This window comes from Centrocercus urophasianus, unplaced genomic scaffold, assembly GCF_019232065.1.
Source record: "Centrocercus urophasianus isolate 14NV4802_14NV808 unplaced genomic scaffold, USGS_Curo_1.0 seq_18, whole genome shotgun sequence".
Taxonomy (NCBI): domain Eukaryota; kingdom Metazoa; phylum Chordata; class Aves; order Galliformes; family Phasianidae; genus Centrocercus; species Centrocercus urophasianus.
Genome location: NW_024884733.1, coordinates 25,343,134 through 25,368,867, shown reverse-complemented (window position 1 = coordinate 25,368,867; position 25,734 = coordinate 25,343,134). Strand labels below are relative to the sequence as shown.

The window sequence follows — 25,734 nt, the reverse complement described above, 5'->3', positions numbered from 1 at the left end:
CAAAGTGCCATTTTTCCAGAACGGCCTGTGTAGGCAATTAGCTTTATGAATGCTGATTAACTGGTCTGCAACGTCCCTTCAAAGGCTGTGCACAATGCCAAAGAGCTGCAGTGTCTGGAAGAGTGGAAGAGGAGCAATGCACCATAGAGGAGTGGTTCTGAACTGAGAGCATCATACCAGCATAGGCAGAGGCCTGGGTCCTTCCTTCCTGCTTGGCTTTGCATAGATTTCCCAGTGATTCCAGCAGAAAGCTCAATTATTCTCAAAGCACTAAAGCTCCTTACTGTAGGGACAGGGAGAAAGATGTTTTCTTACCATGTTTTCTGTCTGTGTTTCATTTTTGCCTTTTTGACACAAGGCTCTTCTCTTGCTTTATGTCATTCACTGCTCATCTTAAAGGGATTCCAGTCCCAGCTGAAGCTTCTAGAGGCTATAATAATTGCAATAAATGTGAAGGCTACTGTACCCAAATAGCTGCTTAATACCCCCTCCCCCAAACAGAAAAGAAAAGTGGCTTTCATTCCCTTGCTTATGATGTTTAAAGGGAATGCACTAAGGTCATCCTGGGCATCAAAGGCCCATCTTTGCATCACTTGACTGTCTTCTTGCCAAGTCCTCTAACGTGTATGCTCTGATAGTTCAGTGACAGATATCACCAAGGAGAAAGGACAGTGTTTTTAACCTTGAGTACACATTGCAGGAGAAAATTACATAGAAAAACCATGTACAATGCCTGTGCAATGAGCTGAAAAAAGGATCTTCATTGGGCTTTTCATCTAGAGGGGGCTTTGGAAGGAGCTGCCAAACGTGGTCGTTTTTTAAGGTGCAATACAAGTGGGCAGTGATGGAAGTACCAGTGGGATACCATTCTTGCCTGGAAGTATTACTGATGAGAGTTGAATTTATACTGTACAATATGGGCACAATGCTCTTTGCTCTTCCCAGAAGAGCCAGAATTTTTATTCATTCTGCAGCAGTGTTCCTCCTTCCTTGCTCCTGCAAGATATAGTGCATTCATAGGGTTCAAGATTATATACATCCTAACTCTTGAGTGGGTTTTAATGTGAAGATGCGTATTTGGATGGTTTTCTGGCTTGTGCATTGCTAGTCATTGTTTATAAAGTTTACTCTGGGCTCCTGGGTTAGGTCTGTCTTTCATTTTATTGGGCTTTATGGCAGAGTCCAGAGTGGAGCAAGAAGTAATCGTTGAATTCAACCGTGAAAACTATCATTGCTGTGTTTGCCTGTGACATCTGTTATATCCTGTTGTGCATGTGATGAGGGGTAGATTTTGTTTCATTTTGAAATCTGTCGGTGAGTTTGAATAGTATCTAAAATGGTTGATGGTTCATCGAAACGCATACAAAGCACTTGCTTCCTGAAATCAGTGCAAAATGATCTTCTAAAAGTGTAGCGAATTAGAATTCCACAGAGAAGGGGGGTTCAATTTCCAGGCACTATTCTGGAGGCCAAGCAATGAGTAGCTGTGTCAGCAAAAACCCTCATGGATTAGAAAAAGATGTTAATAGAGTAGGAAAAGTGGGAAGATGGATTTATGACTACTGGGATGAAAATATTAGCAACTTCTACTGTTGTTTATTGGTACCATTTAATTTCAGCATATTTTCTCGTGAGCTTGACTTTCTCCAACTCAAGTCATTGTTGTGCCCTCCTGGGAAATTCCATATTGCACATAGATACAGACAACAACACGCAGGACTGGAGCATACGAGACTACGGATCTAAAGTTAGCAGAAGGGCGCGAGGCTGAGGAAGCTGTATGCTTCCTTTCTCTCATCCAATATGCACCCTTGCATATGTGTTCCTGGTCATGCTGTGTGTTTTACAGCTCTTTCTTGCTCATCAACAGACCAGATGGATCTAGTCTAGCTTCCACCCACTCCTGAGCTGTATTATTTATTGACATTTCTCAGTCCCAAACACTTCTGTTTCAGCAGACAAACTATTCAGTTGAATGCTATGGATTTTTAGTAATCCATTATCCATTTAATCAAATTTGGAAAGATTCTGTTCTGTGCAAAAAGCCCACATCTGCAGTGCATTCGAAGTCCAGAATGAACATGTTACAAGCTCAAAAGCCTTGCTTATTAAACAACATGGATTTTAATCTGCTCTGAAGGCTGACATACATCTCGGTGAGTTTCTTCAAATTTATGTTCAGGAAATAAACCCCAGTATATGGGAAGATATACATGAGAAATGAAGGAATCAGGAAGGAATGGGCTATTTGATTTATCAGTAGCTTGCATTTCTTCTCATTCTTTTCATAACTGTGATTTGATGTAACTTCTCCGGATACTGATGCTTCTGTTTCTGTCACTTTTGCTAGAGGTTGGCACACAGATTCAAATCTCTGATGCACAATATATGTAAAAGTAAGCCTTCTGAAAGTTGCAAGAATGCCTCCTCAGCATCTAAACTTGGAATGTGACCCTCAGATCAAGTATAAAAGGTGCCGTGGTATTTTCTGATTGGTTGAATGTTGCTCTGATTTGGAGAGATACCACCTTAAAAACTGCTTTGCTACAGAAATGCCAGAGAAATGATAAACCTGAAAAACTGTTGCCCCTTCTCTGTATATGCTGCATGGTCACAAACTGAGCCTTAAGCATAGGTCTTTTAGTAATCTTTTAAAATGTCATATTTTTGAAGCAGTGGATTGAAGAAGACACCAAAACTGAGAGGTGTAGGTTCTGTCTTGGCTCTCTCATGATTTCCTATTGAATGTAAATAAGTAGGAAATAAAAGTAAGGTAGGCTTTTAGGAACATAAACTGTGCCACCAAGCAGTTTTCTGATACCAATAAATAATGTGCATTTGAGGTGAGTTGTTAAACCTGTGTTTTTTCTCAAGCTAATGTTGTAATCTCTTTTAAGTGAAGGATTATATTTTGAGGTAAACAGTAAAAACCTGTTTAGAAATGAAGCCCGGATCTAGCTGACATCTATAAATTTATTATAAAATCTAAATGCTTCAAATATCCTTCACTTCAATTGTAATTTAAAGATTTATATTATTGCACTGAGTTGCTTAGCTGGCACTTGCAATTTATATTTCTACCTGGAAAGCTTGAACAGGAAAAAAAATATGAATACCAAATGTCAGAAAACATGATTTGTCAAGTTTTGAAACACGTATGAAAACATCAGCTTGGGCAAATATGTTGGGATGAGACCTGGTGTGCTGCCCAGACCTTTTGCAAACCTGTGCTGTGCAGTGTATGGGGATGGGGAGCCCCAGGGTGCAGCCTTTGCTGGACAAAGAGCAAACCAGCATCCCAGGGACTACTTTTTACCTCTGTATTAACTCCTTGGTGTGTTGCAGGGGTACCAGAAGACAAGAGATCTTGTGTTTGAACTGCAAGCATTAGCCCTGCTAGTTGCTAACACCTGTGTCCTCGGGTTGTTGGTGAAGCAGCCTCATGTTCCTTAGTTCCTTAGGTGCAACACAGCCTGGAGGCTGCAGAGCTAGCTGGGTGTGGGGATGGCCCTATGGACTCAGTCCCACTGCTGCTCAGCACAAAGGAGCCATAGCCAGGCAGTCTATAATTAACAAAAGAGGGAATGCATCTGCGTTTTGAAGTGCCAGTGTTGGTTCAGAGGTGGCAAAAGGAGAAGTCTGTGATTTGGTACCCAGGAGCTGAGCTGGATGCTCAGAATGTAATGAGAGGCTAAAAAGAAAAAGTCAGAAGTGTGGGCAGTAAAAGCAAATAAATGTACCGGTTCCTATTTAAACAATAGATTTCTAAGTGTTTTATTCTTAAAAGGTAAATGATTAAGAATTGATTTCACAGTTTCAAAGGTAGTTGTATGTAGTAGTGGGTTCAGCTGACTTGGAAATGGGTGAAGCAGCTTTCAAAGGAAATTGTTAGGAATCTTTTCTACATTTTATGTTATTTAAAGGTGCCTTGTTCAGCAATCACCCATAATACCATGCTGAAGGCATTTTTCTGGATGAGTCTGAGGTTAAGAAAAATACCTACTGAACAACTAGTGCCTCTTACCTCAGCACTCGAGTTTTCCTCAGAGGTCTTCCATCCAATTACTGACCAGATCCAGTGATATTTGACTTATCAGATCTGACAAGAGCTGAACCCAGGGTAGAACGACTACTTAAACATTTATTTGTGTCAATGACACGTTTAAAACTCTCTGCTCTGTCTAAATATTTAAAGGAAAATATAAAGAGGAAAATGTAATGTGACATAGGAGGAAATGAAAAACAACCGTACTTGTTGAGGACATTCAGTGCACACAATTGCTGTCTTTTGAATAGCTGTTATTTTGGCAGAAATTGAGGGGAACGCAGCCCTAAATATCATGTTTGTCTGTCTCTTTCTAACAAAAAAGAAAAGATTTTTACAATGGCAAGCAAGTCTTTTGCTGTCAAATTCGCAGAACGTGATAACAGCCAAGATCTCTAGGAACCTCAAAGACTGAAGGTTTTGATTGTAAAGCTAACATCTGAAAATAAAGAAACAATGAAGATAAATGTATGCTTAGATAGAAGAAGTTTCAGTATTGCTCAAATTCAGGGAGTTCAAGCGTGTTGACTGGTTGTTCAAATAGGCTATGTAGAATCATAGAATGGGTTGGAAGAGACTCCAAGGATCGTCAAGTTTCAACCCCCCTGCTGCAGGCAGAGCAACCAACCTTCATATCTACTACTGGACCAGGCTGCCCAGGGCCCCATCCAACCTGGAAACCTGGAAATACATATCTGTGTTGTTTATAGGCTGCACAAAGCATTTGAGCACACTTTCATCACAGGGCCCTTTGGGGCACTGAGATCAAGCTGTGCGTGTGTGCGGTGATGAGGATCTCAGCAGCATGTTGTGGATCCTTTTCACATTCCCCCTTGCTGCCCAGATGGATGTCAGGGATGGGGAAACTGCAAAGGGAAATGGTAGGCACCCAACGTTATCTCTCTGCCACTGAGTGATGCGGCAGACTCCTCGCTCCTCTACAGAAAATAGAAATCTTTTCAAGATGTGTATCACGATTACTAGAAATTGACTTGGTGGGGAAGGGAAAGATATCACAAATTACTAAAGGTGCTCACTTCTACCTTTCATTTTGTTTCAATTTTATATAAAGCAAAAAATAAATCTTAAGCAATGCAGCTAAAGGTACAGAGCAACACAAAAGGGAAAAAAGTGTAGGAGAGAATTTCAAGCAGATCTTCAAAGCTGCCACCCCTCTGCCCCTTTTACTCTCTAATTCTGAATAAAGCCAAATTTCAAAGTTCTTTTTAAAGCATTTCTCATGGGTAGGTAGATTTTCCATAAGAGGTACAGATTTGCCATTGTAGATATCCTTTACTGTCCGTTTACACATATAAAACTATTGTTAGTGCTGTCTGAAGTAATACAGAACATGTGGGCTTTCAGTAGCTAAAGGATGCTGAAAATCTTCTTCATCCCCAAACTTTTCCTAGAAAGGAAATTAAATTCAGAGGTTTCTCTGTGTGGATCATCAGTGATGTCTGGAGGGGATGACAGAACAACGGAAACTCGGAATGCATGCGTATATCATGTTCTTAGCGACAAGCTCTCTGTTGGAATCTGACACAATGTTTGCAAAAGCAAACCCATTCTAAATTAGTTTGCAGTTAATTGGCTGTGAAGGGAAATGCACCTTGCCAAAGAGGATTTGAAATATGAAGCAGTTTGGATTTGTGAAGCAGTCGATCTCTGTACTTGACGAATTGCCGGCTCTTTCATGGGCGTCTCGGCAATAATACGCTTCTTAATCTGCCATGCCTCCACAACTTCCATGATTTGGCAAGGTGGACATCCACTTATTGCCCTTTGCTTGAAGGCTGATTTTAGAGGGGTAGTTGTAAACTGTATGTTGGAACTGTTCGTTTGCAACTGAGGAAGGAGGTTTCATCATGGAGATTTCAGCAGTGTTTTCATAGAATCACGTGAATCACAGAATGGCCAGGGTTGGAAGGGACCTCCAGGATCATGAAGCTCCAACCCATCACCCACATGCAGGGCCACCAACCTCCACATTTAATACCAGCCCAAGCTGCCCAAGGCCCCATCCAACCTGTCCTTGAACACCTCCAGGGATGGATGGAGCATCCACAACCTGTGCCAGCACCTCACCACTCTCATAGTAAAGAACTTCCCCCTGACATCCAACCTAAATCTTCCCTCCTTCAACTTGAAATATTTTCAAGGGGAATTTTCAAGACGTTTTGAACGTGGTGGAGAATGACAGGAACAGGCAGATATAATGTAAAGATCTTTTTGCTGTTTTTCTGTCTCAAAATCAAAGAGTCACATCTGTAGCAATGGTTAGCATGTATGTGGTGTTGTATGTCCTTTTCAGTCTCTGCAGTCTTTCCAAAACAAAAGTGGAGAAAGTCTCATGGTAGATATGATATATAGGTGTGGTAGAGACTGACAGATAAAAAGCACTGGTTGACTTACCCAGGGTCACACAACTGGTCAGTGACAGGGCTGGAATTTGAACCAGACCCCTGAAAACTTTTGGCATGTCTAACTATACCATCATGCAAGCTTTGTTGAGAAGTATGACAGGAAGAACTCCTTCAGTGATCAGCCCATGATGCAGAAGGAGCGTGCAGAGTTCCATCAGAAGCCAGTGGTGTCTGGCTCTTTCAAGACTTAAATTTCATTTGCAGTATGTTCGTGTGCTGGCTTTTAACAGATGTCTGTGACTTTTCAGGATCATACATCTGTTTCACCAGATTGCACTGTATGGTCAGGAATTATCATAACCATTCTCTGATATGAAAAAACCTCACTGCCAGAAGATAGAGGGCTTCTTATTTCCTGTGAAGCAGCACTGCCATTTTTCTGCATAGATCTTTTTGAAGGGCAAGAGCAGTATTCAGCAGTGTACTCTGTTCAGTGACCCATTAGCCTAGTAAGTATCTTTAAGAAAATATCCCTTACAGGAGATCTTTAATGGAATGAGAGAGCTGAAATAGAGAATTGTGTTTCCTTCCATTTGATAAAATGCAGGATGAATACCAAATCATGACTGATTCTGCTAACTGGCTAAGGAACTAACTGTGTGACTACAAAGGTATGAGGGGCTACATAACTGCTGGTAACTACCACTACTATTGATAATGCAGCAGGTATTATTTTCTGCCACTGCCTAATTGCTTTAGAGGAACTTATTAAAACTGGAAGCACTATTGTGTCAGGAGCTGTTTCACATGGAGTATCTCGAGAGCCATCAAGATGATCCTGCTGTGGGTTACAATACGTATGAGTAAAAGCAAAGAGTGGTTTTGTGAGGAAGCTGTCATTTTGAAAACTCAGTTGGCAAGGGACGGTCTGCACATTGTTCTGTATCTTAATGAGACATTAACAACAGAAACGATGGCAGATTCTCATCAGATATTTCAAAACTCACTGCAAGAATCGCACTTTGTAAAGTGCAACAAATCTCTTTTGTTCCTCGATCCTTTGCAAGCGTGACCTACAGTTCCTCAACTAACATCTCCCTAAACTTATTTGGCATATTGTTCGCTAGCCCCTAGTAATCACAACTCAAGATACATGAATTAGTTTAATGAAAATAACCCCCCATTTTCTGTCTCAGAGAATGCCCAATTCTCATTAATACTAATGGCTGTTACACACACGTGCTGACAGTAACCTCACAGGTTTTATGGCTTAGTGATTTACCAATTATGCAGGCTGGTGTTAGTTTTATGGTGTGGATACTGCCTTAATGTTTCACATGATAAACACACAGGCTTGCATCTGGACAAAACGCAGCGGATTAAATGAAAGAAAACTTTCTCCTTGCCCAGCAGAACACTTAAAATTTGCGTAACTGGAGCAAATTTTAGGAAGGTAAACTATCTTTCACCAAATGTTCCTTATTTGAGACTATGAGACTACTGAGTCTTATTGAGACTATCTGAGACTTATTTGAGGCTCTGAAAGGAAACCAGCTCATCTCAGCTTGTGTGGTGCTGATTAACCAACATGTGAGGTGGAAGCAAGAAGTGATGTGAGTACCCTCTTCTTAGGAAGTCAGAAAACTCCATTAGGAAGTTCTCCTGTGACTTCTCTCACCACCAGGCAGATGTTCGTGCCTAGTGCAGTACTCCTTACTGCAGCTTACTAGCAACTGCAGACCTTACTGTAAACTGGGTAATAAACCAAATTACTTCAAGTCCAGGTATGTGGGGATCAGTAGTGGGGATTCTGGGAGTATTTTGAGGTATTTCTTTGAATAATTTGCTCAGTACTCTCAGTTGTATCTTTGAACTCATCTCTGTCTCCACTAGCAAGTACTGGAACCCTTGGCTAGCTTGTGATCCTGTTAGCTCAAATCTCATCAAGAGCTAAGAAGGTGATACTGCTTTCCTTTCAGTAAGTGCTGAGGCTCCTGTTGGAAAATAGCCTAAGAGAACCACTTATTGTGTTCCTATCTGTAGCTATTCAGTGCTTCCTGAAAATGATGTGTTCAGCCTACAGTAGGTGCTTTATCCCTGTTTGTGATGGTGTAGCAGTACCTGATCAGTCAGGAGAACATAGGAACATTGTGTTTAAGTAAGCTTCACAGACAAAACGAAAGAAGTCTGTGGAAATCTCCACACCACATTTCTTGCTCTTGCTCATGTTTTTTTCAGTAGAGAGGAGGAACTCTGACCATATAAATGCTCCCATATGAGAATCTGTGTTGTGAAGTTATGGCCTAAAAATATGTTGTATCAAAACATAGCAGGCTGCTTAACTCCTGCATAATGGAGGAACTCAATGAAGAACTGCAGCTCATATTACTTTTCAGGTCTGTTTTACTTTCATAGTTTTTTTTTCATTTTTTCTTTTTCTTTTTTTTTTTTTAAGCAGGAAATTGCATAGTATAATTACAAGTTCATTTGCATTCTTATTACAGGCTGTGAGCAAGTATGTTCTTTTGTATTTAAAAAATATTGTTAGCAAGTGTGACTTGCATCCACAAATTTCCAACATGGGAATGGAGTTTATGCTTACTGCAAGTCCCTGCTCTTGTTCACCAACAGCCAGCACCCTTATGTTAAAAGCAGGACATGAGGGAGGTCAGCAGCGTGAAAAATGCAACTTCATTTTACAGTGCAACAGGCAAGGATGGAGAGCAGCTCAATGATTGTTTCCCCAACACAAAATGTGCCTTTTGAGAATTGAAGTTCGCAAACATTTTGTCTGACTTAATGCTTACAGACAAGCATGGCCAAATGTCATCCAGAGGATGCTGTTATTTCCTAATGGAAAAGTGTCTTCTGTTTGTTGACTTTTTCTTCAGTCTCTTGTCTCTTTGAGATGACAAAATTCACCCCAGTGGAAAACATTGCTGCAGTCATTTTACTACAGGGCCTTAGATTATTTAAACCCACATTAGAATAAGTGGGTTCCATTGATAAGCTTGCCTTTCATTTCTTTAATGAATGGAAGAAAACAGTTCTACAGTAGAAGTCTTGACTCCACTACATGCTTCTATAAGTGTGGTATGACTTCTAAAATGTGTTTGTTGTTTTTATTTTTTTACACAGTAAAGGTTGTTAGATGATTGTATACGTTATGCTTAACTCCTAATGCATTAAGGAATGAGTTATTGAGGAAAATAAATAGGAGTGCTCTCAGATCTGTGTGTTGAGCCTCATGGATGGGTATTCTGCCCTGCTAAATAATTCGCCATGTCAGTGCAGACCTCTCACCTGCCAGCTGGAGGGAAGTCAGCCTGTAAGCATCTTTCTGCCTGGCGAGCATCGTGCTGATCACTGACTGATCATATAGAATGGCTGGGGTTGGAAGGGACCCCAAAAATCATGAAGCTCCACCCCCCCTGCTGCAAGCAAGGGCCACCATCCTCCGCATTTAATACTAGCCCAGGCTGCCAGGACCCCATCCAACCTGGCCTTGAACACCTAATGGCCATCTCAAGGAGCATTATTGGTGTACTCCGCGCGATGTCTTGCTGGTACCTTCCAATGAGGTTGGAGCCATCTCCTCAACACCCAGACCCTCGAGGTGAATCGCATCGATCTGGCAGCTACAAAAAGCTTTTCTTTCAGTAATTTACCTCAGTTAGCTGGAGTTGAGCTGCTTTTATGCCTCGATTGGAGATAACGCTAGTGAAATAGCAGTAACCTCACCAACTACTTCTCTTCTGTATGTAAATCCTTTCAGGAAGTGCATGACAGCCTCCCTTTTCTATGGTCTCCGTTTGTAAAGAAGCTGTTATCACAGAATAAGTTTAATGGCTCGTGAATTTTGTGTTGAAAGGAGCGTCTCCCTCTGACTTCTGATCTGCCTGCAATAGACCTACTGGCTCGGCAGCAAGTGCGTTAGGCTAAATATGCTTCCTCCATTGACTCTGAAGGTAACAGCCCTAAATGCCTCATTAAATTTTCACGGGTGACTGAGAGAAGCCATGAGAAAAACACCACGCTAGCAGCGGGGTGACAGCGGGGCGTTCGAACCCCTCCCCACGGCGAACCCCGCGGCCGCGGAGCCCCGAGGGACGGCAGGGTTCCACGCGTGGACAGGGGCCGCCCCCCGTCCCCAGCCCTGCGAGAGGGGGGGAGGGGGAGGAGGAGGAGACCGACCCCCGGCAGCAGCCTTCCTCCACCGCACGCCTTCCTATCCCCTCCCTCTGGCCTCAGCGCCGCGCTGGCGGGGCCGGAGAGGGCAGACGGCGCGGGAAGGCGGCTCTCCCAGCATGGATGAGCCATGTGTATCCTAAGGAATAACAGCAGCTGCTGCGCCCACGATGGGGAGCAGAGGAATGCGCGGAGGAGAGGGCTCGCTGGGGCAGGTGAGGAAGCGGCTCGCAGCGCGGATGCCGGGTGGGTCGTCCTCCGAGGCGAGCGCAGCCGGAGGGGCCCTTTCCCTGCCGGGGAAAGGCAGGGGCTCTCCGGTGGAAGTTTTTTTTCGCCACCCGGAGGAGGAAAGGGGCTGAAATCTCTGCAAGTCGCGGCAACTTGAGGGTTTCCCCCGAGTCTCAGGGGCAGAAGCGGCTTGATTTTCAGCTCCTCCATCCCCGGACGCGCTGCGCTGCGATGCTGTGCGGGGTTCCCCCCTCTCCTGCTACCCCCAGCCGGGCCGGGGCCGCTCCGCGGGTCGTTGCCGCCCCCCAGCTGGGAGCATCGATCTCGCTCCGCTGCCGGCTTCGCCCCGGCCCCGCGGGCTGTTAGCTCCCCGGGCAGCGGGCACGGCTCCGCGCCACGGTGGTCGGGCTGCGCCGTCGCTGCTCTCCCCGTGAAGGCGCAGTCGGGGTGGGAGACGCCGCGCTGAGGCGCGGAGGGGAAATGGCGCCGGGAGCTGAGGGGCCGCTGCCCCCCAGACCATCCCTAGAACCACCCGGCTTTGCTCCCGGCAGCGGACGGGCAGGGGAGCACGAATGGCTTCAACCTGCGAGCAGACGGCTGTGGGGCTGGGACAGCCGCGCGGGGAGCTGAGCGGCCGCTTCTCCTCTGGGTGCTGCCCGCGGTGGTCTTCTCCATCCTAAATACCCAAGGAATGGCCCAGCAATGCAATGGAGAGCACTCAACAAAGCTTGTCTTCCCCCCCCTCCCCTCCCCCCAGGTGATGGGGTGCTTTTAATTCCAGTGCCAACTTCTGTTGCGCTGTGCGGCTCCAAGTGAAGTTGAGGTCTTTCCCCAGAAGTAGTTGTGAAAGCGGAGTCCTTGGAACTCTTTGCCGTTTGTCTGCGTTCTGAATGCACGTCTGAATCACTTAATCATGTTTATTGTTTTCAACCACTCAAACGGAATAAAAATTACTTAGCGTTGATGGAGCTTGTCCCGCAAGCTGTCTCACAGTATGTTTCCGTTGCGAGATGCAGCACTGTGCAAACTATGGGCCGTGGTATTGTTTATTGTTCTTCCTTTCTCCACCCCCCACTCCCCCCCCCCACAGCGCCGGTATCAAGCTGTTCTTCTCTGTTCCATTCAAAAATAATGGGAGTTTTCACCAGTAAGTTCAATATTCCGACTTTTGTCTGAGATTTTTATCTTTTCTATTCGCTCCTCAGCTAATTTTCATCAAGCTGAGATATAGAGGAGTGAAGGCATTAAGCTAAAGGGCACTTTCCAACTCTTGAAATGGAGCTGTAGGTAGAATTAGTGCTGGCTTCACAGCCATTGTTTATTTCTATCCCAACCACGCCATTCCCTGCCCCTTTGTCATTCTCACTTTGTCCATTACACCTTCTAACACACCATTCGCTTTGGTCTGCAAGTTCAGATTTATGGTTTGTGGGGTTTGATATAGATGCTGCTCTTGGGCTGTGCCTCATAGGAGATTCTGCTGCACTTTAACAGTATCTCAGCACAGTGATGGAGGACACCATCATGTTTTCATGTAGGATTACCTTTGGGACTTCAGAGCCTGCACACATCAGTGGTTTCATCTTAGGAGGATTGAAATTGATTTTTTTTATTATTATTTTTAGTTCAGCCAGTGAAAGACCCTATGTATGTCCTTTGACCCGTGGCCTCACATGATGAAGTGACATCAGCAGTGGAGGATGTTAGCTTGCAGTTCATGCTGTAGGGCCTCCCAAGTAGTGATACGAGCACGAACACACTGCTGGTGGCCAGCCTGCCTGGTACTGAGAGCAGAACACCATTGTTAAGTATGCATTGGAAGGTGCATATACTGAAACAATTTTAAGCCATGAACCTCATGATTCCTTATTAATCCTTTTGTAAGGCCCACCCGAGGTTCTTGCTTCAAGCACAATGCAGGAAGGTTGTCTTTCCTTCTCATCCTTAGTTCTGACAGGCCTCTTTGCTTTTAAACAGTTTGGATTTCCAGTCCTGCAAGACGTTTGTATTGAATTAGGAGCAGCCAAGCTACTTGGTTAAATAGTGGTTTGATGAGAGAACTTCTGTTTTTACAACTGTGTTTACTTTTCAAAGTGATAGCAAATATAGGAAGGAAGACCAAGATTTTCTAGACTTTATAGTTCAAATAAACTTTCCCAGTCAATATTTAGACAAGGTCTTGATGGTTAAAGTTAACTGTGCAAGTCAATGTTTAGTCAAGGTAATGACTTGGTTTTTACAAACACTACCCAAGCATTCCTGCAAAATTAATCAGAGTTGCAGGATCACAGTACATTTGATCAGCCAGTTACTTAGGAATAAAATACATTGTGAGTTGGTCTCAGATGTCCTGTGCCAGCTGATATTTCAGCAGTGCTTGCCACCAGTCCTTTGTGGCCTCATTCTTACAGCACTAGTTCTACTTGTAAAGCATGTATGTGTGCACAGAGGATTTGTGGGACAAAATGAATCCTGTGCTGTCTTCTTTTCATAGGTAGGGAAATAAGGCATCTCTTAAAAAGAACTGTAAAGCTGTGCAGTACAGCAGCAGCAGCCTTCACGTGTGCTGTTCCAAGCAGGTGGTTTTGGGTGGTTTGCAGGATGAGGTGGGCATTTCTGATAACGAAGTCATTGGATAAAATCTGAAAACAGTTTTGGTGTCTGGGACAAAAAGGATGTAATTAAATGCTGCCCTTGGTACGCAGAGTGCAATACTGAGGTGTATTGTGGTGAGGGAAAGAGCTGGAGGTCTCTGCTGCAATTCTTCCTTTCTTGAGGTTGAGTGAAGATCTTCATTCTTCTTGCTTTGGTCTCTCCAGCTGACACTAAAACAACAGTCTGGACTTCATTTGTTCCAGATTTTTTTTTCTTCTTTCTTTCTTCCTTTTTTTTCTTTCTTTTTATTAATTGAACCACTTGCAAATGCATTCCATGCAATTACATGGGTATTAGAGTAGATATTCATTAGGATTTTACTAATCTAAACCTCAAGTGCTGTTCTGCAAATTTGCCAGTTTTTCTAAGGGTGTGCTTGACTTCACCAGTAGCAGTGTTTTGTTATGAGTATTTTGAAACAGTAGAATGAAAAGCATATATTCCAAATCAAGTAATTAATCAGATTTAAATATTTTCATTTGCATGCTTTGGCTTGATACATAGAGAAAATGCAACCCTGTACTTTGCACATAGCAGTAGGTTTTGCCCCAGTTTAGCCACAGTGGAATTATATTTCATGGCCCTGATTGAGGATTTAATCCACAAGTGAATCTTCTCTTTCTGTCTAAAAGGAGCAACATTTTTCCAGCTTGAGAAAGTTAGTAAACCCATTAGTGTAAACAAGACAAAAGCAAGAGATTTGCCTCAAGCTGTGTACCCTTCTGAAGAATGGAAGCAGAGAGAGACTTGTTGGCTTTTCTTTTAATGTGTGTGAGACTTTTGGAGGTGTAGGGATAAAGCTAGTGCTCAGGATGACCAGCTGTGTGCCTGTGCACGTTTGGGGGCTATAGGCATCATGTCCCCAGCTGTGAGAATCTGGTTATCAAGTCTTTTAGACTCAGCTGCATGCTCTCACCTGATCTATCTGCAGCAGGACTGCTGAAGGGGCTGTGCCTTGTGCCTTGCTCTTAGTCACAGAATCATAGAATGGTCTGGGTTGAAAAGGACTACAATGACACAATGATCATCTCGTTTCAACCCCCTGCTATGTGCAGGGTTGCCAACCAGCAGCCCAGGCTGCCCAGAGCCACATCCAGCCTGGCCTTGAATGCCTCCAGGAATGGGGCATCCACAACCTCCTTGGGCAACCTGTTCCAGTGCCTCACCACCCTGTGTGAAAAACTTCTTCCTCATATCTAACCTAAACCTCCCCTGTTTCAGTTTAAAACCATTCCCCCTTGTCCTATCAAATATCAACACATGTAAGCAGTCATTCCTCCTCCTGTTTATTTAGAGTCACTGTCATGGACTGATGCCAGCACCTCGGAGGTGTGAAGGTTTAGTTAGGTTGCTCTTGGAATGAGAAAGCAGGGTAACCACAGCATGTCTTAGAAGTGCTGCGTTCTGGCACAGGAGGAGTGCCGCAGGGCAGGCTTGGGTAGAGCTTCCAGCCTGTCATCCCTTATCCTTTCTATGGATGGTGCTTCTCCCATCATTCCTTTATTGCTGGTATAACGAGGATCCATAAATTGTTACTTTTCTTCAAGGTAAAAAAAATAAAATAAAAAAATAGGGCAGTGTAATAGCTAAGTACACAAAGGCATTGTTACACCATTTTTCCCTATATACACATATATTTTTCTTTATATATATTATATATATACACACACAAATATTTAATAGCTGCTGCTTTATACAGATCTTGCACAAGTCCTTGGATATTGCCAAGCAGCTGCAATGAGATACTGAGAGCTTTCTTTTTTTTTTTTTCCCCAGCAAATAGTGATTACTCTTGTGAGTAAAAGAACATCAGTTTCTTGAGAGTCTTTGCAATTCCCCAAGCCCAGAGGCAAATGAATAGAAATTTAGTGGACCACCTAGTTCTTGACATCGAATTCTCCAAAGAGGACTCTGACCTAATTTATATTGTATTGAATCAAATAATCCTATCATGCATGTGAGCTTGCCATTTTGTTTTCCTTTAGCAGGCATATTGCTGTCTTGCAAAATGTTCAGATTTAGCAGTTAGGCAGCGTCCCTGTGGTTTTAGGAGGTGCTTTTAGGAGTAGCTACTGGAAAATTACACGTAGAGGACAGATGTGAATTAGCAGATCATCAAGATATAACACTGAGACTGCTGGAATTATTCACACCTGAATGTGAGCGTATCATTGTGTAGTGCTGAGGGCAATCAGGACCCCTCCACTGCCAAGCCTTCCCATTACTTTTAAGGATGGAGCCACAATCTCACCAGAGTGGTTTTTGTAGCAGAAAAACCATGATGCAAAGATCTTTTCATCTGTGTGATAGGGCAACTGGCAGCATTTCTTCTTTGCAGAGCTGCTGCTGACAAGTGGTACTGGGTGTGTTTGTTGAAGCTGGCATGCTTTGAAGTTAACTGGGAGCTGATTAGTATCCAGGCACTGGAGTTGTGGCCCGCTGAAGCAATTCCTTGTGTTTCAATTCCTCTCCTGGTGTTATTCTCCAGGTAATAGGACCCATCCGTCTATCTGTGCTAAGTCCCAAGATACGCTTTTGAAGTTTATCAGGTATATTCATGCTGTTTAAAAAAAAAAAAAAGAAAGCTTTTAAACTTTCCAGCTGTAGGAAAGTTGTGGCCCTGCAGAAATTGAAGATCATAGCAATAGTTACCTGAAGACTATTCTTTGCTTTCAGAGCAGGAATCCCAGCTGCAGGACTCTTTTCTGCTTATTCAGTAGATTTCAGGGAGGTTTTCTGCTAAAAAGTGCATCTCCTCTCTTTTTATACGCAGTGTTTAAAGTCTTCTGGCTTTCCAGTTAAGGGGGTTTTTGTCCTCTGCTTTCATTTTGGGACAGCTGAGCTTTAACACTCCTCTGGAAGGAGTGAGTGATTAGCGAGCTAATAGCTTTGACAGGCACCAGATGACTCTCGTTGTTCTAGCTCCCTGTAAAATAAGAAAGGCCTTAATTCTTCTATTGCTGTGGAACAAATTGTATGATGTTACACTTCTCTTGAACAGTGTGTGGTCAACGTGGGTGAGAGAGAGCAGAATAATGCACTGTATGATGTTCGTAGTCCATATAAATGATACTTGGAACCAAGAGAGGTTCTTCAACTGTTGCTTTTAGAGCAGTTTTTTGCTAGGTTTTTCCTTGCTGGCTATCTGCAAGACTCACAGCATGCTTAAGCAGGAAGAAAACCCACAGTCTGAAGGTTACAAAATGTAAAAATAATTTTAAAATGGGAAAAAAAATGCATGTTGAAGAACAGTGGGTGTTATGGTTATTAGTTGTTATAACTTTTAAGCAGTACTAAATAATTTGAAATGAATGCTTACTGCTAAGCATGAGGAATTTCAAAGCTGCAGTGAATTCTGAGGTGTCACTACAGTGAAGTCATGGAATAATGTCTTTTTGCTCGTATTTGGTCATCTGGTGTCACATCTGCTCTCCTGCCAACTGCTATTGGTTAAAGGTTCACTTCCTAATGCACAACATGGAGTAGTTTCTTAAACATGTCACTTTGTTGTACCTACAGAAAAGATGTCAGTGACTCAGGGTGTCAATGTGAGATTATTGAAACTTCTAGCTCCACGTTTAAAATTTGGAGATGGGGAGGCTTAAAATGTGCTCATTTGGGAAATCGGGCACACAGAATCACAGAATCACCCGGGTTGGAAGGGACCTCAAGGATCATGTAGTTCCAACCCCCCTGCCTAGCAGGGCCACCAAACAATTGGTCTGCTGTGCATCCAGTTGGTGCAGTCAACATTTCCAATTGTTCTTTTACCCAATTGACTTCAAATCTGCTGAGAGATTGGTTACTTGAAGAGTCGCACCAATCATAGTGGGCATTTCTCAACCTAAAGGATTATTATTATTTTTATCATTAATTTAATATCACTATCTTGTAGTACTTCACCGAATTACAGAATGGCTGGGGTTGGAAGGGACCTCAAGGATCGTGAAGCTCCAACCCCTTTGTCACATGTAGGGCCACCAAACTCCCCATTTAATACCAGACCAGGCTACCCAGGGCCCCATCCAACCTGGCCTTTAACACCTCCAGGGATGGGGCAGGGACTTGAAGTAGCTGAGGAAAAAAGCCTGTAATTGATGGCTGGATGAAAAAAGTCTTCTTTGTGTTCACAGCTACCTGAGATGCTGCAGTTAAACTATGCGAAAGCAGCAAAGAAAGAGTTGATTAAACTTGATTAAACTTCATTGGGTGTATTCAGGTGCCTTGAGTAGTTCCCTGCTGACAGGACTCTGCTCCTGCAGATGCAGACTGTGTTGGTAATTTCACAGCATTTACCAGCTCAGTTAAACTTGTGTAGTTTGCTTGTGGCTGTGGTGATATGGGAGACTCTTTGCTTCCTCTATCTGTTAGATTTTGAGGTTAACAGTGATGGGCTGCTGTACAGCATTAGTTGCACTTCAGGATATTGCTGCCATTGAGGACTCAGGGCAGAAATTTCCAGCTGAGCTATGTGATGAAGCCAAGCATAAGGGTAATTATGGAGAAAAAAAAAGTGAAAAAAAATATTAAAAAATTAAACTTCAATGCAGTCCAGCTGATACGCATGGAATTGCATTGTTTAATCAACAGTCAAGGCAGTGAATATTAATATTTCAATTAGCCCATTCATTCCTTTATGCAGTAATATGCACAGTCAAGCTATTTCTTTGTTGCTGTCTTTTATGTCAGTTTTCTTGAAGCCTTAAAGCATATTAGCTGATTGAAACCTTCCAACAGCAAGAACAGATGATCTGATGGTGCTTCTGTCCCAACTGTGCCACCAATAGCAAGGTTCTGACCATTGGGGGCTTTGCTCCTCTTTTTTATAAAAAAAAAGTTCTCTCATTTTAGAGTTTTCATCCCTAAATGCACAAACACTTATAAATCTGGTCACTGTGCACCAGTACTTCTGATGACTTCATTCAGAAATGCTCAAGGCTCTGGTTATGGTTTTTAAAGCACCTGGTAGTTGATTGCAATGAAGGCTCCCCTTTTAATTGTGCTGTAATTAATACAAAGCAAATCAACGGGAAGTGGTACTTCACACAGCGTGCTGGCAGTTGTGCTCAAGTTTAAAAGCAGTGGAATATGGCAGCGAATTTAATAAAGATCATTTTATGAATGGGTTTTTTTTTTGGCTGCTGAAGTAATCAGTTGGTGGCTTCAGGACAATTTTTGCCCATCGTTTCTATGTAACACCTTCCATGTATTCAGTCCTGATTCTCTTCCTTCTGAAAATAAGAGAAATAAAATATTTGAGAAGTCCTAGAAAGGATAACAAGTTGAATTGACCACTTGCTGTTCCTGGCACTCGGATTTTATGACCCTTACTTCCCCAGCCATAGAGCTATTCACAAGCACTGTGTGAGAGTTACAGCTGATGAAATTTGGTAAAGTTTTTTTTTTTTTTTAATCTGAAGAGCTGTACTGATTGACATCAAATGAGGGCTTGTCCACTGTTGCTATGTTACGTTTGTGGCAAATGCTAATTGATTTTGATGCATACAGATCCTCAGAAAAGTGAGAATTGTTATTGAATGAATCCCGCTGTGCCAGGCTCTAGTTTCTGGATTTTGAGTGCAGAGTGATCCTGGAGAGGACATGAAATCCTCTTTATGCTGTAAAACAAGAGTGGAAAAAAATAAATAAATCCACCCAGCCTCAGCCATGGAGCAGTTCACAGGCTTTGGCACTCCCAGTTTTGGGGCTGACAATGAACAGCAAGTGGTTTTCATAAGGAGCTCTGTGTGCAGCTCTGTTTCCTGCAGCAGGACTCCTGATCCAGCAAACTACTTCTGTGTGCTTGCCCTGAATGACTGTAACGTTACTCGTGCTTTGTTTTCTCTCTTCATTTCATAATGGGCTGGGCTGGGCTTTTGGCTAAGATGGAGAGATGGCAGGGAGGGACTGTCCTCAGGATGGTTAGGTTCCTCACCATGAATGTAGAAGAAGCCTCATTTGTTAGCTTAAATGAGCCGCTCTTTGTGACTAAAATTTAGGTGAAGAAGGCCCTCTTCTAGTTGGTGAGGATCCTCCAGCTGCCTTGCTATTTCCAGACAGCAAAAATCCAGATTAGCAATCCTGTGCACTTAATATGAACCAGCAGCATGCTCTTGCAGCTTAGAAAGAAAAAGGTATCCTGGGCTCCATCAGAAGAGGGGTGGCCAGCAGGGACAGGGAAGTGATTGTCCCTTTCTACTCTTGTGAGGCCCCATCTGGAGTAGTGTCCCGGTCTGGAGCTGCCAATACAAGAAAGACAGAGAGCTATTGGAGAGGGTACAGAGATTACTAAGATGATAAGGGGACTGGAGCACCTCCCCTATGAAGACAGGCTGAGGGAGTTGGGTTTGTTCAGCCTGGAGAAAAGAAGGCTGCAGGGTGACTTAACTGCAGCCTTTCAGTACCTAAAGGGAGGCTACAAACAGGAGGGAAATCAACTCTCTGAAAGGGTAGATAACAGCAGGACAAGGGGAAATGGTTTTAAGTTGAGGGAAGGAAGATTTAGGGGGGAAGTTCTTTACAGAGAGAGTGGTGAGGTGCTGGAACAGCTGCCCAGAGAGGCTGTGGATGCCCCATCCATCCCTGGAGGTGTTCATGGCCAGGTAGGATGGGGCCCTGGGTAGCCTGGTCTGGTATTTAATGTGGAGGTTGTATATGGCAGGGGGGTTGGAGCTTCATGATTCTTGAGGTCCCTTCCAACTCAGGCCATTCTGTGATTCTGTGCACCAGGCCCTAGCGCTACAGTTTTCCTCTGTTCAAAAGCAGCTTGGAAATGGCCTGCAAACACTGCAGGAGACTGATTCTGCTAATCAGTAATTTAGATGGAACTTTTTGGCAGAGGTGGAAGTGGTACAGGTAGGCATCACAACATATGATGCACAGACATTTGTTTTGCAGGTCCAGTGACACAATAAGAATTGTCTTGATTAGTACAGCGCTGATTTTCTTCATTGTGGCTGGAAATGTGTGCACAATTTGCGTGTAGACAATGAGCAGAGCAAGTAGAATATCAGTGGTAATGTCCGTAATGGACTCCTGCTGTGTTTTTTTTCCCCCTCCTCCTTTTGATGGATTAAATTGCATTACTGTAGTGATTTATTTTTCTTAGAGGAGTACTGTTCTGTTGAATGATGGCAGATGTATTTCATTTTCAAGTGTGGATGGATGTTTTTATGAGAGAGAGCAACATTGGATTTTTCCAAGGTTGTCCACGGTTTGATTTGTTAGGAGAAACAGGCAGCAAGAAAGCTACAGGAATTGTGCTGGTCGCTTGAAATTAGGATATATACTGCTTCTTCTCCCCCATAATCATTCAGAGGATCACTGTAGGATTACTGCTCATTCAGACAGGTCTAGAAAAAACATACAAGCTGGAACCGTGATCTCTGAGGATTTCTTTCAATGCCAGACATGAATGTTAGACGTGTTGGGGAAAGAGCACCTTCAATTGAAGTTATAAAGAACAGGAACAGAGGTCATTTGCAATAGCTCTAGTTCATAAAGTGCTCAAAAGTTCAGCCTAGAGCTGGAAGGTGATGGTACAGGTCTCAAAATGGGCTGAAGGGCTTCTGTTGAACTGCATCTTTAGCATTTGTGTTTCACTGCATGAGACAACAGATTAATGTACAATATGTCACGACATCTGCATCTGGAGCCCTTACCAGAGTCCTGATTGTTCCTGTAAGAAGTTGGCTACGCTGAATGCATTAGAGCACAGGGATAAAGAGAACGAATGGTGTATTCAGCTGTACTTTAGCTTGCAAATGTGACAAAACTGCAAAAAGTGGAGAAAACATTGTCCACTTAACTTGCAAGTAAGGATGCTGATGTCTAAAGGAACAGTTCCAATGCTTGACAATTACTGATGGTGCTTTTAGGAGGAGCTTTTAGCAGAAGACAAGCACACAGCTTGCAGAGGAATACATGGAACAGGGAGTAGAGTTCTCATTTAGATGACAAACATGTAACTAGCAGTGCTTCTTAATGCATCTCCATTGCAGTGAGGTAAGGGGAGCTTCTTCATGTATTTGTATTACCAATGTCTGGTTTTATGGTTTCTTATCAATTTACCACACTTGGAAACTTTCCTTTTGCCACCCAGCAGTAATCTTACCAACTCTCCCAGCTCCCCGTGACATTTGTTGTAGCCTTAAAATCAATGCTACACTGTGACAGAATCACCCTACAGTATCAGTTACAGGGATAACATTATTGCCAATGGCTTCAGTTTCTATTCATGATGAAATGCATTTAGGAACTTGTGAAACAGTCTGATGGCTCCTCAAGGAGCTGCATCCTGTTTGCAGTACAAGAACTTTGGTGTTCCTAGCATTCAACAGCAAGACACAGCTCTGAGTTCCTGCCATTAGGATTCAGCTCTGTGGAGGAATCAGTTATGTTTAACATCAGAAATTACACTTGCCCTTAGTCTTTATGCCACAGAAAACTGACATTCTCCTGCTCTTGTTCAACACTTCACGCTGTTGTGTAGCTGTAAATCTCACAGGCGGGGATGTTGAACCCTGGGGATTTGGTTTCTCCTTGTACTCAGGCAAGCACTAAAAGCTCTCGCTCTGCGCAGAAGCCTGCAGGTCTGCCAGCTCTGCATTTACTTCTGGCTTCGGTGCTTTCTTATGTATAGCATGTGAATGGAAAAATTGAACTCCACTTTCCCAAATGGCCATCACAGCTTTCTAATTAGACACTTGATTTTTTTTTTTTTCTTTTCTGACATGTTTGAAGTGTCTCACATTAGCATTAACGCTTAAATTGATGAAGTGTAAAACTGGTGAAAGTTTCCCAGTGAAATAGTTTCTTTCCTACGAATAAAGGTTGAGGGAACTGGGCTTGTTAAGCCTGGAGTAGAAAAGGCTCTGGGGAGACCTCACTGTGGCCTTCCAATATTTGAAAAAAGCATATAAACAGGAGGGGGAATGGCTGTTTTTGAGGTTGGATAGTGATAGGACAAGGGGGAGTGGTTTTAAACTGAGACAGGGGAGGTTTAGGTTAGATGTTAGGAGGAAGTTTTGCACACAGAGGGTGGTGAAGCACTGGAACAGGTTGCCCAAGGAGGCTGTGGATGTCCCATCCCTGGAGGCATCCAAGGCCAGGCTGGATGTGGCTCTGGGCAGCCTGGTCTGCTGGTTGGTGACCTGCACACAGCAGGGGGGTGAAACAAGGTGATCGTTGTAGTTCTTTTCAACCCAAGCCATTCTATGATTCTGTGATTTTGTGAAATAGGTTACAAGGATGGGAAGCAAATGTATTATGAACTTTATTTCCTAATTTATGCCTTCTTGGAAGATTTGCCTAATGAGATAGAGCATCACTGTGTCATTTAAAGTCAGAGCAGTCATTACAGGGGCAGCCCATTTACTGGGACAACTTCTGTAGGAAGGAGTGTGCATGTCTCAGCTCCTCCTGCAGGAGAGGTGGCACTGTGAAGAGATTTCAGTATAAAGGGGAGTCGACAAGCAGTGCAAAATCTGCCACAGTTGTGCAATTTCGGTAGTTGTGGGGTTTTTTTTAGGATTAATGAATAAAAACATCTGAACAGATCCATGATGTGAAGGCTTGCTCCCACTTCCAAAACCCCTGAATGTTTTTCAAGTTCAATTTTGTAATGGTCATTTAACACGGTAAAAACACAGCGTTTCCTTTTAGTCTAATTCTTGGAGGTGGTTCAGCCCATTCCTCTACCCTCATATCCTGAAAACCACCCCAAAGCCTAAACTATCACAATCTGGTGAAGTTGCAAGCAACTGCAAGGAGTCTTTGGGATTGGGAAGCCCCCAGCAGCTTGAGCAGTGGTCACCTGTTCCCAAAACTTTGAGGTTGGAGATTTAAAAGGTAACTGGAAAAAAAGTACAGTGAACAAATTGTGTGCACATCATGTAGACTTTGATCATTTTGAAGATACATGAATAAAAACAACGTTACTCTTCTTGAGCCCTCAGTAGAGAATTCAAGACATGCAAAGACAAAGTTGATAAGCGGAGATGTAATTTGTGTTTTTAAGGATGATGTGCACAGAGTGCCACAGAAATGCTGTACGTTTAGTGATATCCAGGTTATAGTGATATCCAGGTTATAGTGATATCCAGGTTACAAAGGAAGCTTGTAGTTCATGGAATTATATCTATGAGCCTTTTAATATACTTAGGTTGTTCTTTATCTCCTACAGAGCATTGCAGAATACGTTTCCCTGGAGGTGTCTGAAGTAAGGCTAGAAAAATCCTACCTGATCTTTAATAATCCCTCACACGCATGGTAATGCTTCAGAATTGTACTACCATTGTATAATTTACACTTCAATCCTTTCGTCTCTGTGCTCCCGCCCTCACACACAAAAAAAATCCTTTGGTGTTATAGGGAGCCAATGATTGCGAACTTGGAATACCTTGGCCTTGTTGCTGATGTAGACTCACCTGCTTTTATTGATTTATTATGTTGTGGTGGGTTTTCTTTTTCCAGGGAGTAGGACTGAAAAATGCATTTCTCCTACTGTAGTTAATAGATTCAGGAAGTAATTTGCAGATCAGGAAACAATGGATATAATAAAAGCACTGGCTAGGTAATTCATAAGGAAGATAAACTTACATTGTTAAGCTTGCACGTTCTATTCTTGTAGGCCGTATATTGCCCTCCTGTGCTTTCCACCATTAAGCAATAATGCTGTTGCATTAGTGGAAAAGCACTGCTGCTTTGACTGGCTTTCATAACCATGCACAAAATCAAATAATGTGCTTTACTGAGTTACGAAGAGCTGTGTTATTTGTTTATAACCACTCACTTAGTTATTGCTCTCTGTGCTGCATGTTACAATTTAATCACTGCTCTGCATCTCTTGAGCTCATGCAGGCTGGCGTGGAGCAGCAAGGGGACAAAGCACAATGACTGGCAGCCAAATGTTTCCATCAGTCAAGACGCTGATTTATTTCTTTGAGGAGGAGTGTAAAGGAAATGAGAATGGCTGTTTTTGTAACTGAGGCACTGAATAGTCATCAGTTAAGCTGCGGAGGTCATCTATAAGAGTTGAAATAGTTCTTGAGGAAGATAAAAACACTGGAGCGTGTCTTGTCTGCACAGCATGCAGCCTTTGTGAAGCTTGGGATGTCCGACGTGTCCTGTAAGGGCAGCATAAAGGATAAGTCTGGAATCTGTTTAGCTACAGGGTTTTCGTTGCGAAAGAAGTTATATGAGGAATTCAGATGCAGCGTGTTAGGAATTCTTCGTCCCCTACCCAGCTAATATATGCAGCTGCAAAGTTTTTAGCTGTGTTCAGGGTGATTTATGTGCTGATATTGCAGAATGTTTAAAGTTGAATGCTCCTTGGCTAACAAATAAATCCTGTTTGGAATAGGGCAGGTAGTGTGAATGTCTGTGGGAAGTGATTGATTTTGGAATACAAATTATACGTTCTAGAGCAAAAATGAGAGTGAAAACATTAGTTGAATATTATATAAAAATATTCATGCGCGTGTCTGAAATAGATACATTCAAGTTTTTGTGGCCAATTTTGACATAATAGAAATCACATAATTATACATTTCTTCTCTATTTTTGCCCTAGGCTTAACTTTGTCCTTTCATAACAATTTTTTTTCACTTACCTCAAAATTTTAATCTGAAAAATGTCCTTTTTTTGCAGTCAAAGCGATATTCTGTAGCAAACTTGACAGCATTAGATGGTATTTTTAGGGCATCTTTTGCCCAATTCTGTATTCCATCTGAATGCATATAGAATGAGAAAAAGCAAGGGGGAGCATAGAATGTTAGATCTTTGTAAGCCTGTAAATCTCTGGAGACCACTGAAAATCTGTGCTCAACTGGAAGATCTCCTACCTATCAAGAGATGGCTTAGGGAGGTATTCCCTAGAAAGCCTACCTTGTATTTCATGTTCTTTTTCTAACCGAAATCTTGAAGTTTTCAAACAATTTCATTAAATGTAGTCACATTTTCCTCAGACTTAAGTGCATACATTAAAATAAAAACGATCTACTTGCAGTAAAGCTTTTGGTGCTGACAGCAGAGAAACTTCTTGACCTCCAGGGAAACTGTACGGCTGAAATTGCTATGGTGGGGAGAGGCTAGGCAATGAGCCTGCTGCTCAGAGCAGGAATGTTCCAACTTGCTGCTGGATGCACGCTAAGAAAGTTGTCTGTGGTATGAGATGATGTGTCTGTGGTATGAGGTGATGAGCATGGCTTTTGTTGCAGTGGTTGGCTGGAAAATCCTTGTGATGCGGATTTC

The 25,734-nt window shown here is 42.9% G+C and overlaps 1 protein-coding gene across 2 annotated transcripts in view; it reads left to right on the top strand.

Moving 5' to 3' along the window:
* Positions 1-10,736: 10,736 nt before the first annotated feature.
* DAB1 (DAB adaptor protein 1) overlaps positions 10,737-25,734 on the top strand; it is a 127,015-nt gene continuing 112,017 nt past the window's right edge. Inside the window, exon 1 of one of the 2 annotated variants that reach the window (XM_042819955.1) lies at positions 10,737-10,814. The gene's annotated coding sequence lies outside the window, so the exon portion shown is untranslated. The remainder of the gene's footprint in view (positions 10,815-25,734) is intronic. The other variant, XM_042819957.1, reaches the window with a different exon arrangement.